The following is a 6,347-nucleotide window of genomic DNA, read 5'->3' as shown; positions in this document are numbered from 1 at the left end:
CTCTTCCACACAACTCTTCCCTGCAAATATGCACTGCTCCCCCACAGAGACCTCCGATCTTTTGACCCCATGCAATTTTCTCGTCATGTCATCATGCCTCATTTAACCTTTCTTTCATACTGCCTTCCCTTGATGTCCAAATTGACACCCTCAATATTATCCTATCTACCAAACTCAATTCGCTCATTCCCCTATCCCTTCACTGATCTCGTACTGCTAGCCCACAGTCCTGGATCACTGCCACAATTTCCTTCCTTCGGTCTTGTGCACAAGAAGCAGAACACTGCTTATATCAAGCCCACCTTGTCCACTTCAAATTTATGCTTGCATGCTTTTAACTCTGCCCTCTCCTCTGTCCAGCAAAATTATTTCTCCATCCTTACTGACATCCATGCCCACTGACCTCAACTATTGTTTTAGACATTTAACTCTCTCATCAAACCCCTGTCCCCCTACCTTCCCTATATCTTGCCAAAAGTGACATGGCCCTCTATTTTATCGAGAAAATTGAAACAATCAGGCATGATCTACCAAAAATATACTCTGCTTCTCTCCAGGCCCTCCCGCTTCTTGCCCCTTGTTCAACTCTCCCATCCTTCCAAGCAGTATCTCAAGAGGAGAATTTTGTATACTCTCAAAATCCACCCATGCATCCTACCCCATCCCTTTGTACCTTATCAAAATGCTTGCCCCGTCCCTCTTTCCTCCCTAACCACCATCTACAACTGTTCACTCTCCAATGACTTCTTTCCCACTGCTTTCAAACATGCCCACGTCTCACCTATCCTAAAAACATCTGCCCTCGACCCAACAACTCTTTATAGTTATAACTCTATCTACATCCTACTATTCCTCTCCAAACTCCTTGATTGAGGTGTCCACACATGCTGCCTCAAGTGCCTCTCCTCCAATTTTCTTCTTGACCCCCTCCAACTGGCTTCTGACCCCTTTACTCCACATAAACTGTCCTCTCTAGGTTCACAAATGAAATCTTTCTTGCCAAATCCAACAGCCTCTAGTCCATCCTAGTCCTCCTTGACCATTCAGCTACCTTCGACACTGTCTACCATCTCCTTCTTTAGGAAACATTATACAGTATTGGCATCCCTGGCCCTGTTCTCTCCTGGTTCTCCTCCTATCACTCTGCCTGACCATTCCCAGTCTCTTTCACAGACTCCTCCTTTACCTACCACCCCCTAACAGAGGGTGTCCTTCAAGGATCAGTTCTAGGTCCCCTCCTAACCTCCATCTATACTCACTCACTCTCTTGGAACACTCATTGATTACTTTATCAGCCTCTTTATAGACCTCCCTGCCTCCTGTCTCTCCCTGCTGATGTTCATATTTCACTCTGCTGCCAGCATCATTTTTCTACAAAAACATTCAGGCTATGTTTCTCCTCTTCTCAAGAACCTCAAGTGGTTGCCCATTTGCCTCCTTATAAACAGAAACTCCTTACCATTGAATTTAAAGCACTCAGTCACGTTGCCCCATCCTACCTCACCTCACTACTCCCTTTCTACAACCCAACCCACATACTTCACTCCTCTAAAGCCAACCTATTCACTGACCTCAATCTCATCTATCTTGTTGCTGATGTCTCAAATATGGGGCCCCCTCCCTCTTCATAATAGACAGACAATAACTCTCCCACCATTCCAAGCATTATTGAAGTCACATATCCTCCAATAGGCCTTCCCTGGATAAACCCTCTTTTCCTTTTCTTCCGCTCCCTTCTGCTCCTCTTATTCATTCCTCCCCTAAGCCCCACAGCATTTATGTACGTATCCATAATTCATTCATTTATATTAATGTCTGCCTCCCTCTCTTGACTGTAAGCTTGTTGTTGGCAGAGACTGTGTTTGCTATATTGTAATATTGTACTTACTATACTTATAGTCCTCTTATTATATTATTATAGCACTTATAATATTGTAGCATTTATTATAGTCCTCTGCACCCAAGAAACCCTAAACAAATAAGATAGATTCTCTGGGGTCAAGGAGAGAATTGGTGATTGGAAGAGAGGAAGCGGAGGCAGTTGATCTGGACAACTTGCTCAAGGTGTTTGTAGAGAAATGGTAGGAGGGAAATGGGGAGGTAACTGGAGGGAGACATGGGGTTAAGGGAGAGTTTACTTAGGATAGGGAATACACTGGGATACATGAGCCCATTTGAAAGCAATTTGTATGCAAGGTTTAGCACTTTCATCCCCCATCCCCAAACCTGGACAAACAGAGTTTCTTTGTACCTAAACTCGAAGCTCAGCTGTAGTGAATCAAATCCTCCTATAGAGGGATTCTTAGAACCTGGGTTCTACTCCAGACTTTGCCTTGTGTCTGCTGGGTGACCTTAGGCAAGTTACTTAACTTCTCTGTGACTCAGTTACCTCATCTGTAAAATATGGTTACTTCTGTGAGCCCTATGTGGGACGTATACTGTTTCCAACTTGTTCAGACTGTTACTAACCCAGGACTAAATACAGTGCCTGGGACATAGTAAGTGCTTAACAAATCACATAAGAAAGAAGGAAAGTGAGCTTGGCTGGCCAAAGGCTCCTTTAACCTGAAATCCCCACTCTCCCTCCACTGTCAGGTTGTTCATGAGATTACCTGTTCTCTCTCCTACTTAGACTATAGAACAGGGGCTGCTTCTGACCTGATTAACTTGTATCTACTTGTATCCAGTGTCTAGAGCAGTTCTTGTCACATAAAAAGTGTTAAAAGATACCATCATTACCATTATGGTTATTAGGAATCCTAGGGAAAAGATCAGTGCAAACAAGCCATTAGAGTGCATGGGAATAGTGACTGTGATTTCTTACAGTGGAGTAGAAAAGATAATTCATTCATTCAGAGCTCTCTTCCATTCACATATGGATGAGCTGAAAGTTACTTCTTCTTGCTGCTCTTTCTCATTATCTCGCAAAGGAATGACAATATAACGAGCCCACTGTTGGGTAGGGACTGTCTCTATATGTTGCCAGCTTGTACTTCCCAAGCACTTAGTACAGTGCTCTGCACACAGTAAGTGCTCAATAAATACGATGGATTGATAGACACCATATATATGATACATATCACATACCCCTCTCAGGGTCACACTTGGAGAGTTTCTAGTACTCTACCAGTATTGGCTACAGGAGGTAGAGTCAAGCAGGGGCCTACCCATTCCATTCCTAGCTTGGGCAGTGGCTAGCAACTGGAAGACAATCTGCTACATTCAAAATTTACCCATGCTGGGTAGCAGTGGTGTGGGAGAGAGTCGAGGGCAGAGACTCGAGTTTACAGCATGGAAGGTGGCAATGGTAAACCACTTCTGTATTTGCACCAAAAAAACACTATGGATACACTACCAAAATGATTGCAGATGGAGAGCTGTGAGCTCTGGGACAGATGTGTCTGTCATGTCGCTATGGATTGGAAAGAACTCATCAGCATAAAACAAGACATATCACATATATCTCAATATATTTATATCTCAAATCCTTTGAAATATAATATATAATGTATATTATTTGATTCCTTTGAGAGGGTGTATGTCCTACTTCTGGCCTGGAATGTCCTCGCTCTTCAAATCTGCCAGACAATCACTCTTCCCCCCTTCAAAGCCCTACTGAAGGTGTTCCTCCTCCAAGAGGCCTTCCCAGACTAAGCCCCCTTTTTCCTCAGCTCCCCCTCCCCTCTGCATCACCCCGACTCACTCCCTTTCCTCTTCCCGCCTTCCTCGCCCCAGAGCACTTGTGTATATATGTACATATTTATAATTCTATTTATTTATAGCAATGTCTGTTAATTTGTTTTGATGTGTACATATCTATAATTCTATTTATTTATATTGATGCCTGTTTACTTGTTTTGATGTCTGTCTCCCCCCTTCTAGACTGTGAGCCCAGTTTGGGTAAGGATTGTCTGTCTATTACTGAATTGTACTTTCCAAGCGCTTAGAACAGTGCTCTGCACACAGTAAGGGCTCAATAAATATGATTGAATGAATGAATGAATGTATTTACATAAGAAATAAAATTACATACAGTTTTAGTCAATGAGTACATTAACATTGGCAGTGAAATACGTCCATAGGTCGGCATGGTGGGGGAATAGAGAATCAGTTTCCCAACTGCCACTGTCCCAACTGACTGCAGTTTTCCCAATCACTCAATCAGTCCGTGGTATACATTGAGTACTTACTGTCTGTCTAGCAGTGTGGCCTAGGGGAAAGAGCTTGGGACTGGGAGTCAGACAGCTTGAGTTCTAATCCTGCCACTGTCATTTCCCTATTTTGGTAAACTTGAACAGGTCCTTTAACTTCTCTGTGCCTACATTTCCCTACCTGTAAAATGGGTTTTGATACCTGTCATCCCTCCTATTTATGTTGTTAGCCCCATGTAGGATAGGGGCTATGTCCCAACTGATGATCTTGCATCTCTCCAAATGTTTAATACATTGCCTGACCCTTAGCAAGAGCTTAGCAAATGCCACAATTACCATTGTTATCATTAGTATTTTTATTGCTGAGGGAGTAGTTCAGAAAGTGAGAAAAGAGTTGTGGCCCAGCTGCATTTGACTTGTTACTATGATGAACTAACACAAGTGGTTTCTGGGCACTCGGGACAAGTCATCTCCCTCTCTCCCGTGAAACTGTCAGGATCCTTCTAGTGACAAGAAAATCACCGGCCCGGAGGGAGATCACGACATGAAACTTCTCCTTATAAATGTCATCGTGGCCACCACAAAGGGGTGAGAGAGACTCAGGTACAGAATCAAGCTGCAGCTGGGTGAGTGTCTCCTTTTTTTTAATGGTATTTACTAAGTGCTTACTATGTGCCAGACACTGTACTATGCACTGGGGTAGATACAAGCTAGTCAGGTTGGTCGCAGTCTGTGTCATACATGGGTCTCACAGTCTTATCTGTCAATTTACAGATGAGGGAATTGAGGCACAGAGAAATGAAGTGAATTCTCCAAGGTCATCCAGTAGGCTAGTGGTGGAGTTGGGATTAGAATCCAGACCCTGACTTCCAGGCCTGTCTTCTATCCACTAGACAATGCTGCTTCTTACTAGGCCACACTGATTCTTGCTTATTCTGTGGTCAGAGCGGAGAGGAGATCATCTTTTTTGAAAGCCAGAGGGTCGATGGAGACTTGGACCAGGAGAGGACTGATCAGCAGGATCAAAAGGGAACATGACTGGTAGAAGTGGCCATTTCCTCACACCCTGACCATCAGACACCTGCAGACCCCTCTCAAATGAGGTGAATTTCCCTTCCTGCCTCAGTCCTCCTACTCATTAGCTGTAGCAAAATAGCTCCTTGCTCTTGGCCATATGCTGAGTCCCTTTCTCCATCCTATTCCTACCTCCCAGCTGTCTATTTTTAATAATGATGATAATAATTGTTAAGCACTTTCTATGTGTGAAGCACGGTTCTAAGCGCTGGGGGGGATACAAGGTGATCAGGTTGTCCCACATGGGGCTCACAGTCTTAATCCCCATTTTACAGATGAGGTAACTGAGGCACAGAGAAGTTAAGTGACTTGCCCAAAGTCACACAGCTGAAAAGTAGCAGAGTGGGGAAACATGGACTCAAAGGTTTTGTAGAAAAATGATCCAGGCAGCAGAGTTAAGTATGGACTGGATTGATGAGAGACTAGAGTAATGGGGGAGACAAGAGTCAATGGAAGAGCCTCCTTCAAGGAGGCTGATACAAGGAAGGATAAGATAATTGTTTGGATTAACATGGTAGCCATTTGGATGGAAAGGAAAGGATGGATTTTAGCAATGTTGTGAAGGTTGAACCGACAGGATTTAGAGATGGTTTGAATATGTGTTGGTTGGATGAGAGAAAGGAATCAAGTATAACACCAGGCTTATAGGCTTGTGAGACAAGAAGGATGGTGGTGCCATCTACAGTGAAGAGAAAGTCAGAGGAAGGACAGAGTTTGGGTGGGAAGATAAGTTCTCTTCTAGATATGTTATGTTTGAGGTGAGAGTGGGACATCCAAGACCAGATGTCTCGAAGACAGGAGGAAAGGTGAGACTGCAGAAAGGGAGAGAGATCAGGGCTGGAGATGTAAATTTGGGAGTCATCCACATAGAGGTGGTAGTTGAAGCCATGGGAGTGAATGAGTTCTTCGAAAGAGTGGCCATAGACGGACAATTGAAGAGGACGCAGAACTGAATCTTGTGGGGCACCCAAAGTTAGGGGTTGGTAGGCAGAGGAGGAGCCCATGAAAGAAACTGAGAATGAGCAGATGGAAAAATTGGAATAGAAGCAGTAAAGGACAGTGGAAGCAAAGCTGAGGTTGGATAATGATTCCAGGAGGAGGGGGTGGTCCACAGTGTCAAAG

At 43.9% G+C, this 6,347-nt stretch overlaps 1 non-coding gene across 1 annotated transcript; it reads left to right on the top strand.

Annotated features, from left to right (window-relative positions):
• The first annotated feature begins 3,086 nt into the window (after window positions 1-3,086).
• On the top strand, window positions 3,087-3,224 carry LOC119944221. Its single transcript, XR_005455719.1, has one exon. It is a non-coding gene; the product is annotated as a small nucleolar RNA SNORA7 (small nucleolar RNA).
• Window positions 3,225-6,347: the final 3,123 nt, after the last annotated feature.

Source organism: Tachyglossus aculeatus, chromosome 22, assembly GCF_015852505.1.
Source record: "Tachyglossus aculeatus isolate mTacAcu1 chromosome 22, mTacAcu1.pri, whole genome shotgun sequence".
Taxonomy (NCBI): domain Eukaryota; kingdom Metazoa; phylum Chordata; class Mammalia; order Monotremata; family Tachyglossidae; genus Tachyglossus; species Tachyglossus aculeatus.
The sequence above is the reverse complement of the archived record's forward strand: the minus strand, read 5'-3'. Positions and strand labels throughout refer to the sequence as shown.